This window comes from Ursus maritimus, unplaced genomic scaffold, assembly GCF_017311325.1.
Source record: "Ursus maritimus isolate PB19 unplaced genomic scaffold, ASM1731132v1 scaffold_2, whole genome shotgun sequence".
NCBI lineage: Eukaryota > Metazoa > Chordata > Mammalia > Carnivora > Ursidae > Ursus > Ursus maritimus.
Window position 1 is genome coordinate 35267289 of NW_024424452.1, and position 11505 is coordinate 35278793.

Genomic DNA, 11505 nt, shown 5'->3' on the forward strand with positions numbered 1-11505 from the left:
TTTCTTGTTGTCAACCCAGGGGGAGCTGATGCTCAGACATTCTTGCTGCACCTACGTACACGCTATGTAAATACGATGGGTCAAGTAGAACAGTTTGTGACTAGGCTTTAAAAGGAAAAACCACCTGGCTCTCTAGGGAGAGCCAGCTGCACTCTGGGGCAGGTTTTCACAGCCTGGGTTTGGCGATCGAGGCCCCAGTCTTCAGAATCTGGTACCAGAGCCAGGAGCCAGGTTTGTTTCTGATAATGACCTGTGTGGCAGGTGGCTGGTGGATTCTGTGCGTCTTCAGTGCAGCAACGGTCTGGTGACTGGTGAGAGGCCGGAACAACTCACTCTGCAGGACGGCGGGAGGGAGGGTGTGACCCGAGCCCAGCTGGGATGCCGTTCCCTGAAACAGCTCCTGACCAGCCACAGTTGGCCACGGCAAAGCTCTGGATACTAGAGACTAAGGTTCTGAGGAATGACTGTGGATGCCTCTGGCTACCCGGGGTGTGGAGGGAGAGAAAAGCAGCCCCTTAATGGGGAACTGGCCTGGTGCTGTGGGCCCTGGGGCTGCTGGGAGGGCCTTGGTATGCTCCTATGGACACAAACAACTTCACGGAATGCCAGCCCGACAGGGCGGCTCTGCCCCCGTCATGGGCCGACACAAAATAGGACCAGCCTCGATCATGTCTGAACTCAAATAAAAACAAGAACACTGTTCAGACCACAACCATGACCAGACAGCCCCCTATCCTGGCTAATATGAGTGACCATTGCTTCTTGACTCACTAGACTGTTAGTGCGCCTTCATTCCTCTTGCCTTCTAGATGTGATTGACTGAAAGACCCAATCACAGAACTACCTCTGCTTCCTGACAGCACCAATCCAAAACATTCCCCCATTACCTGATGCGGACCCCAATTCTGGAAGCCCTTCTGATTTAATGCCCCAGACATGCCTGTGGGTTTCTCAATTCAAGGGCCGCCCTGACATCTCTGAGCCTCCCAGGGGGCTCCAGAGTCCCCTGTACTCAACAGATGTGACCCCCCACCACCATTGTTGGGAAAGCCTCCCCACCCAGCCAGTTCTTCCACCAGCCAGACCAGCCACACTCCACCCTGTCCTCAGTCTGGGGGGGCTTTGCTTTTCCTGCCAGCCTGCAAGCCAATAACATCCTTCTGCAGGAACCAGGAGGCACCCCATCCCATCATTATAAAGGGCAGCCCACAGCTCTTGCTGGTTCACTCTGTTGCTGACTGCAACACCAAGTAGCCTCACATGGTAAGCAGTGTCCTCCTTCCCCCGGCCATGAGTCTATGTGACTAATAATTGCTGTCAATCTCACCTGGCCAGCACTGGGTGTCACACTATTGAGGATGGGGTGGGGGGCCCCCTCCCACACCCCTGTGGTGTAGACGAGGTAATCAGAATGCCAGTTGTGCGGGGTCTCCCTTGTGGCAACAAGGCAATGAGCCCAACTTCACTCAACACAGTTGAGGGGCGGAGGGGCAGATCCTGCAAACTTAACGAAAAACCTTGCAGTAGGCAGAACTCTGTGGATTTTGGAAGTGCAGACAAGGGATTGAGGAGCTGTATTATGGCAAAACCATGAGCAAGACTTTCCTCAGTGGGCAAGGGACCCTAAGGGGAAATGAGTAGGTTAGCACAGAAACAAGGCTGGAGAGGGGGGCACAGGGCCAGACCAGGGGCTCCCCATGGGCCTTACAAAGAAGTTTGAGTGCCAGCATTTGAAGTAATTCTTGGTCATTGGGGTAAGTGGGTGTAACAGGGTGTGGGTGTGGCTAAGGGGTGTAATGGTTCTTTGTCACTTGGGGGGGATGCTCAGCATCCGAAACCATCCCTGTACTGGGGGGGGGGAAGCCTCTACTTGAGGAGTCCTGGTGGGAGGCGCCGTGCTGCTTACTGGCTCCCCAGATCACTGTGACGTGAGGGCAGGGGCATGTCGTTGGTTTTGGTCGCTCCCGGGGCCCAGGGTGTGTGTGTTCCTCTGGGCTCTAAGAGAGTGAAGCTACCAAATCAGCCCAGGTTGCAACAGTTTGGAGAGCTGGAAACGCACCTCAAAGAGCCCAATCTGGTCTCAGGCCTTCGAGAGACGGCCACGAGCTGACCACAGAGATACCAGTATGTTTCCCTGCACCTGGCACTGGGCCTGGCACTTCGTTCTCTTCTTCAACCAATATTTACTGGGCATCTACTCTGTGCCAGATACTGCTCTTAATTACGGAGGAGACCACAGCGAGCAGGTCTGGGGAGGCCACTGATCTCAGAGCTTGCCCGCTAGTGGGAGAAATGTTGGTATTTTACAAAAAAAAAATAAATTAACGTTAGGTAGGGACAGGAGTTAGAAACATAATAAAACAGGACAAAACGAGAGTGAGGGATGGGCACCAATTTAATCGGGCTGGTGGGGTAGCCAGCCTCCAACAACCCCCACACCCCCGGCAAAGACACGCTGTGTGGCCCCTCCCACACGACACCAACAACCCTGTAAGTATACACCAGTGTATACCGGGTACAGTGTATACATGTATACCACCAATCCACACCGATGGATACACCTGCATTCACTCATTTCATATTACGGAATGGCAAGATTTGGGAAAGTTGTGTATGTGGCAGGTGATCTGATGCCGCCAAGTCAAAGCAGTTGTGATAAAATGCAAAAAACAAAATAAAAGAAAGCCAATGCGTTAGACTTGAGAGGATTCATAAACTTTAAAGATCATGTCATTTCGGGTCTGGAAATAAAACACTTGTTACAAAAACAAAAGAGCCAAAGACTTGGCCGTTTGCATGGAAGAGGACACGATACGACTGCACTGTCCTGGAGGAACTGTACCCAGGAAGCGACCCTGCCCTTTGGTCACCAGCCAGCACCTGTGATTTGGCTCCGCCAAGTTCTGATGGCAGAACCCCCAATCTGACAATTTCAGGACAAACTTGTCACCGGACATTCTTTGGATGGCTGGTTGGAGCCAGAAGCTAATTAACATGATTGGAAATGACCATTAGCATTTTTTCCCTCCCAAATAAATTGACGTCAATGATTAAATCCGTTTTGTAAAGTGCCGTTCGTCCACTTTGCCCAGACCAGCCATTTTTCATGCTGCATGAATAGCTGAGAAGGATAACCAGGTCACCTCTCCTCTCTAGCTCCAGCAAGAACCGGGAGCAAGGGGGAGGACTGAGGGTGAAGGATCAGAGTTTGCGCTGAACGTGTGCCATTTCTGGCTGCATAGTATCTGGACATTCTCCTTACTGGGGGAGGGGGGGCGATCTCATGACAGGTGCAGGCAACCTGCCCCTTGCTACAGAAGCTGTTGGTCCCATCAGATCTCCCCCACCCCACCCACCTCAGTCTCATTCATGGTTAGGTGTGAAAAATCAACAAGGCAACTGCTGTTCCTGGTTCTGAAATTCAGGACCAATATATTTTTTTTTAAAGACTTTATTTATTTATTTGACAGAGATAGAGACAGCCAGCGAGAGAGGGAACACAAGCAGGGGGAGTGGGAGAGGAAGAAGCAGGCTCATAGCGGAGGAGCCTGATGTGGGGCTCGATCCCATAATGCCGGGATCACACCCTGAGCCGAAGGCAGACGCTCAACCGCTGTGCCACCCAGGCGCCCCTCAGGACCAATATTTTTAAAAAACCAATTTAAGGGAAAATCGTATCTGTACTAGCCCACTGGAAGCTGTGGGTTGTGGGGGTGGCATGTGGGGTCGGGTGACTCAGCCACTTGCCATGTTAGGCAAGACACCTGACCTAATGAAGGCCACTTACCTCCCTAGGCCTCAGCTTTCTTGTCTCTAAAAGGGAATTAATGGCCCTCCTCTCACTGGGGGGAAGAGCAGAAGGAAAGGGAAGGAAGCTTTCAGGGCAGCCCCAGTGGAGTTGAGGGGCCGGTGGGCGGGTACAAGCTGAGCTTCCCAGGCAGGCTGTCCTGGGGTGGCACTGTGGCCAGGCCCAGCTTCCTGGGTCCCATGTGAGCTCAGTTCCTCAACCAGAAACATAATTCTGTGAGCAACCACGACCTTCCAGGGGAACCCTTTCCTGCCCAGGTAACCAGAGTCAGGTTCTGTTGCTTGCCATCAAGAACCCCCGACTGGTCCAAAGTGCTCACCTGTGAGGCTGGCTAACCGTGAGAAACCGCAAATGGAACTCAGTGAAGGGCAGGTGGATGTGTGTGCAGAGGAGGCCACGGCCAATCCAAGCTTGGACCTGCTGAGGCCCCCGATGCCCCCCCCAAGGGTGTGTCCAGGTGGGGGTACGGGCTGTAGGTGCCCACATTTTTTCTTGGAGGGTATAACATGTAAGTTTACATTTGCAGTGGGACCTGGACAGAGCTCTGCTCCTTAATGAGACCTCAGACCGGAGGTTTCCAGAGCCTCTTGGGAAATCTCAGGGATCTTGGGTGGGGCAGGGGAGTGTCTTCCTCCCCCAGTCATTCACACTACATCCGTCATTGGGCCCTATTGACTTTTTCTCCTAAATATCTCCCAACGTCACCCACCTCTCCTTGTCCACCACCAGCTCTGAAGTCCTTTGCCTAGGACAAAGACCAAACCACGTGTCGTGGTCTGTAGGTTGCACGGCTGGGCCCACCTCTCCCCTCTTTGGGCTCAACTCCTAGCAGCTCTTTCTACTCTGACTCCCCATTCCTCCTTCCCAGCCCCTGGCAACCGCCATTCTGCCTTCCATCTCTATAACCGCCATTCCGCCTTCCATTTCTATAACTGTGAGGACGTTCAGGAACTCGTGTGAGTGGAATCATGCACTATTTGTCTTTCTGTGTCTGGCTTTCTTGCACTTTGCGTCGTGTCCTCAACGTCCATACATGTTGTAGCAGGTGCCAGAATTCCCTTCCTTCTGAAGACGGAAGAACAGTCCACTCTGTGTATACACACACTTTGCTCATCTATTCATCCGCTGGTGGACGATGGACACTTGGGTTGTGTTTGCATTCGGCTATCATAGATAATGCTGTTGTGCACACAGCAATACAAATGTCTGTTCCAGGCCCTTCTGTTCTCTAACCCAGGAGTGGAACCGCCTAAGCATATGGTAATTCGAAGGTTAATTTTTCGAGCACCTGCCATACTGTTTTCCATGGCGGCTGCACCATTCCCACCAGCAACACACAAGGGCTGCAGTTTCTCCACGTGCTCACCAGAACTTGCTATGTTCTGTTTTTCTGATACTGGCCACCCTGGGGGGCGTGAGGGGATAGTTCGTGGTTTTCACGTGCATTCCCCTAATCAGTGGTGATACTCAGCATCTTTTCATGTGCTTCTTGGCCATTCCTGTATCTTTGAGAAATATTTATTCCAGTCCTTTGCCCATTTTAAATTTTGTTGTTGTTGAGTCACAGGAGCTCTTTACATATTCTGGATATTAACCACTTATCAGACATATACTTTTCCAATTAACTTTCTTTTAGTCCCTGTTGGGGAATGTGATCAGAAAAACGTGACCACCAGTTTGACCTGAGAGTGGGTCCCGGGCACTGGAGGCTCCTCAGCCCCTCCCGTCCTTGGAATGTGGGCTCCACTTGCTCTTCCCACTCCCAGAAACTGCTCCAAGGACACAGCCTGGAGACAACGGTGTGATGTTGAGGACACTTGCATGTTATATTTGACTGAGCCCAGTTAGGGCCTCTTTATAAGCTTTTTTTTAAAAAATAATTTATTTATTTATTTGTTTGAGAAAGAGAGTGTACATGAGCGGGGATGGGGACGGTATTGGGCAGAGGAAGAGGGACAAGCAGACTCGTTGCTGAATGCAGAGCCAAACCCAGGCTCGATCTCACAACCCTGAGATCATGACCTGAGCCAAAATCAAGAGTCGGACGCCCAACCAACTGAGTCACCCAGGTTCCCCTTTTAAGCTTTTAAGATCTGGTCGGTGAGTGTAGGGACCCACTCATCTTGCTGTCTCCCAAGACAAGCCTCATATGTAAGTTCCCTTTGCTATTATTAAAACTGCTACCTACCCACTCGGAGTGGCCTGCCTCTTTCTTTGGTCTCTCCCTGCTCTCTGTGTATGGGGGCGGTTTCAGATTACACTATGAAAGTTCCCAAGAGGCTTGTGAACCTACGGTCCCCTTGTCCTTGTTCTGTTTCCTCCTGCCACAGGCCCTTTGCACATGTAGTCTCCATAGCCGAAACATTTTTCCTGCCCATATTTATGAGGGAAGGGAAAGTCCTACTCATTATTCCGACCTCAGCTCAACCATCCCTTTCCAACAGAAGCCGTCCCTACCTCCTTGGTTGGGATAAATGCTCCCTATTCTGGGATCTTAACACTTCTCACGTCCTTCCTTCATGTGCTTGGCATGGTCATTTGTGTGGCTATTTGGTGAGTGCCATTCTCCCTCACTACTCTGTGAGTTCCTGCAGGTAGATATTGAGTTCCATGGGAGTATGGCTCCTAGCAAACATACAGTAGATGCTTAATAAATATGTACTAATTGATAAACAAAACAGACTCATTTGTAGAAAGCCTTTACCCTAGGAAAGACCACAAATGGAGACATTTGCTCCTTTTGGCTAAACCTTCAGATGGGTGTAGAAGGGCTGATTTTTACCTTCTGCCACGATAATGTTGAGCTGCTGCTGTCAACTCATGGGTGGATTAAATAACACAAAAGAGGCAATGGGAAACTACACGGTATGATCCTTAGTAATGTGTCAGGGAGCCGCTGTGATCAGACACTGAACTTACAGTTCCTGAATCCAAGCAGTAATGCTACAACACAGGGTCACCCTTATTTATTACTACTATTTTTTCCCACTTGGAATATATCCTCCCACTGCCTTGCGGCCTCTGTTGTTTCCGAGGATAAGTTAGCTGCTAAACTTATTTGGGTTCCCTGGGGCGCCTGGGTGGTGTAGTCAGTTGAGTGTCTGAGTCTTGGTTTTAGCTCAGACCATGATCTCAGGGTCATGAGACTGAGTCCCGTGTCAGGCTCTCCGCTCAGTGCAGAGTCTGCTTGAGTTTCACTCTCCCTTCCCTACCCTACGCTCTCTCTCAAATAAATAAATCTTTTTAAAAAATCTTATTTGGGTTGCCTTGTAGGTGAAGAGTCATTTTTCCCTTGCTCTTTTTTTTTTTTTTGAAGATTTATTTATTTATTTGAGAGAGAGAGAGAGAGAATGTGAAAGAGAGCACATGAGAGGCAGAAGGGTCAGGGGGAGAAGCAGACTCCCCGCCAAGCGGGGCGCCCAATGCAGGACTCGATCCCGGGACTCCAGGATCATCGCCTGAGCCGAAGGTAGTCGCTTAACCAACTGAGCCACCCTGGTGCCCCTCTCTTGCTCTTTTCAAAAATTTTTCTTTGTCTTGGCTTTTAACTATGATGTATCTGGGTATGGAGCTCTTTGCAAATTCTTCTTTAGAATTTGTTGAGATGCTTGTATGTGTAGATTAATGCAGGTTTTTTTCCCTTTGATTATATTTGGGAGTTTGGGGACACTTTTTTTAAATATTTTTTTGTTCCTTTCTCTCTCTCCTCTTTCATTCTGAAACTTCCGTTACACATATGTTGGTGTGCTCAAAGGTGTCCCACATTTCTCTGAGGCTCTGTTCAATTTTTCTTCATTCTATTTTCTCTCTGTTTTTCAGATTATGTGATTTCTCTCAATCTAGCTTCAAGCTCATTTGTTCTTTCCTTTGCCAGTTCAAGCCCTCTTGTTTTATAGATGAAGAAATGAGGATAAGAAAACTTAAATGAGTGGGGCGCCTCGGTGGCTCAGTGAGTCTGCCTTTGGCTCAGATCATGATCTCCAGGTCCTGAGATCGAGCCCCATGTCGGGCTCCCTGCTCAGCGGGGTGCCTGCTTCTCCCTTTCCCTCTGCCCCCCAGCTCGTGCTTTCTCTCACACTCTATCTCAAATAAATAAATAAAATCTTAAAAAAAAGAAAAGAAAAGAAAACTGAAATAATTTACTGAAGGTCTCAGACAGCTGATGAGTGGCAGAGCCAGGATTTGAACCTAAGATCTCAGGTCTCACCCTGCCTATCACTTATTCCATCGTTCACTCACCCAATAAATATTTACTGAATGCCGACTATGTACCAGAAGCTATGCTAGAGGATAGAGAACACTGAGCAGACGAGATTCTTGCCCTCGTCAGCAGACACATCAACAGGTCAACAAGGTACCTTCGGTGATGTATGTGCCCCAAAGCTGAAACAGGAGATGGGGTGATGACGGCAGGTGCTCCGGGAGGCCCGTCTGCAACGTGACATCTGAGCTGTTACCTGAAGAGAGGATGTCCCCGGAGCTCCTTCAGGACAGAGAGGTTTCTGGCTTCTTTCTTCTCTCGAGAACCAGCACACAGGAGGGGCTCAGTAAACATTTGTTAAATGGATGACAGCTCCAATGGCGTGGTCTACCCTCATGGGCTGTGTGAACAACAGAAATGTACAAAATAGATGTTAACACTGAAATCACTCGGGTTTCCCTTTAGAATCATATAGCATTTAAATTGGAGGGTCTGGCCGTGCCAAGTGTTGGCGAGGATACGATGAGTAGAACTCCCATCCTCTGGTGGAGTGTAAATTGGGAGAAGCTCTTGGGGAAAGCTGAATGCAGGCAGACCCTACGACCCAGCCACTCTACCCCTCCACGGGCAGCCAAAAGTAAGTACTCATCCCAGGCACTATGATGTCTGTGACAGCAATACCATAATAGCTAAGAATGCCCATGTGCGAATTCCCCAGATGCCCATGAGCGGCACAACAGATGGACCAGGCAATGGTCACGTAATGGACTACTACAAGAGGATGAATGTAGGCAGCCATGCTGGATGTATGCATGACTTCCAATGACATAAAATTGAGCAGAAGAAGCCATCTACAAAAGAGCTCGTACTGTATGACTCCATTTCTATAAAAAGTACACAAATGGAGAGAACTATCTTTGCTGTTAGAAGTTAGGAGCATGGGGGCCGTGGGGTGACCCCATGCTTGGGAGGGAGGGTGAGGCAGACTGCTGGGAAGTGGGCACACGGGTGTGTTCTGGCTGTGAAAATGCATCACGCTGTGCACTTCTGATAAGGGCCCTTTTCTGTATCCAAGGTCTGAGCAGCCGCAACCATTCAGACAAATCAATGACCTAACAATGTGGGGTCCGCAGGACATCCTGTGCTGGGTGTAAAAACAGATTTTTACAGAGAATAGGCCTGTATGTGACAGTTTCCTGGCTCACACCGTCTTTGGAGAACAGATTAGGGAGTGATGAGACCACCAGTCTAGAGTCACAAGATTTGGGGTCTGCCAGCCGCGGGCTCTGCACCTCTGAGCACGTTGCACGCTCTGCTCAGGTTCAGGTAAATGTGCACAGCTCCTCGTGGGGAGGAAGGTAGGGGTGCGTGCAGAGTGCTCAGCACAGTACTTGGCATGATGTTGGCTGAGTCTCCCAAAATGACCACATGATTTTGTTTGAGGCTTTCAAGCCCGTGTGGGTCAGCTTAACAGAGGAAGGGGTGAAGGAGGAGGCAGAGGGTTGTGGCAGGAGAGGAGAGAGGTGCCCCTGGCGATACCGGGGCTTTGCTCCTTTGGGGAGAACTGCACTGAAAAGGCCCTTCGTCTCCAAGTGGCTCCAACTTGTAATGAAGATGCACGTGCAGGCAAACGAATCTATTCTTAGGAGTTGGGCTAGTGACTCTCTTTGGGGGACGGTGAGTGGAAGGGGGCACAGAGGAGGTTGCTGGGGGACGGTCACACTCTGTGTCTTGACCTGGTTGGTGCCTGCTGCACCAAGAGTGAGGTTTGTGAAACTGCATCAAGCTCAACACGTTATACATGGGCACTTTTCTCAGAGGTCTCAATGTAGGAGCAGGTGTGGTTTAAACTCCAGCCCGAGAGATCTAAGAGGGAGGAACATCGCCCCTGGCTTTCCGTAAGGCAGGCTCCAAGTCCAGGAAGGAAAGGCAGGCAAGGGAGCCACCATGTCCCCTGCCACACCGTTTGGCCAGTAGATGGCACTGGTTGTAGACAGTGTTGTAAACAGCCTTTGGGCTGTTTTCTGTAAAACCTGGGAAACTGGGGTCCAGCCCCCTAGATAGCAGACAGGTGTTCTTCTGGTGGCAGCAGGATAATCTGGACGCAGGGGCCAACAAAGGACCACTGAAGCTGTGCTGGGCCCCAGGCGCTCCTGCTGACCCACTTAGGGTATAACCTGGACTAAATATAAAGTGAGGCTGGCTTTGCAGTACAGGTGTGAATACAGGTGTGAGGTTTGGAGGCTGGAGGAGGAGGCAGATGACGTGGAAGTAGCCTTGTGTGTGCGTCTCTGAGAAGGGCAGGTGTCAGTAGAACGCAAACGCTCCGGGGGAAAGGTGAAATCAGCAGTTACACTGCAAGACCACAAGCGACAGCTCCCAACACCTCCTGGGACAGTCATGGGCTTCTGGTCTCAGATGCGCCCCATGAGGATTCTACAGCAAATAGCACGGGGAACATCACCCTATCTCTCTACACAGGCACAGCTGTGTCTTAGGATGTGTCTGATTCTTCCTGAGTTGCTTCGGGTATAGTCTCTCCCCGGTTGTTTGCTTGTTTTGGTAACTGCTTTAAGGTATAATCCACATTCACCCATTTAAGTGTGCAATTCCATGGCTTTTCGTACATTCCCCATGGCGCGCAGCCATCATGACAGCCAATCTTAGAACATTTTCATCACCCCAAAAAGGAAAATCTGCACCCATTAGCAATCACCTCCCCCCATTTCCCCTGTACTCCCCCGGCCCCAGGCAACCACTCATCTGCCCGTCTCTGAGGATCTGTTGGTTCTGAGCACTTCATACAAACGGAATCATACAATATGTGGCCTCATGTGATTGGCTTCCTTTCCTCAAGCATGCTGTTTTCGAGGTTCATCCATGTCGTAGCCTGGATCAGCCACGGTTTTTCTATTTACTTGTTGGTGGGTTGTTTCCACTTTTTTGGCTAGAGTAAATGTGTTTGTGCTATGAATGTGAACAAATGGTATGGACATTTCTGCACAGGGTTGGTGTGGCCGTATGTTTTCATTTTCTTGGCCATATTCCTAAGAGTAGAATTGCTAGGTGACTCTGTTTAATCTTTTGAGGAATATTTGTGTTTAGTGTTTTTTTTTTTTTTAAGTAAACTCTATGCCCAAAGTGGGGCTCGAATTTACAACCCCAAGATCAAGAGTTGCATGCTCCACCCACTGAGCCAGCCCGGCACCCCTGCCCTTACTTTTAAGTGCAAATACAATTCAATCATCTCTTTTTTATTCCTTGATTCCTCTAACAGCCAGTGAGAGATGGCAGTTCCCTTTTTGTAAGCAGGGGAACCCAGGCCCAGGGCACTCTAAGGAGAGCGAATAATAATTGTGTCCAGTGTGGGCTTGTGCCAAGCGACCCAAACGCAGTAAGCCATTCCATCCCTACAACAGCCCTAGGAGGCTGGCCTCATATTTATCCCCATTTTCTGGTTAGAAGATTAAGTATCTTGGGGTGCCTGGGTGGCTCA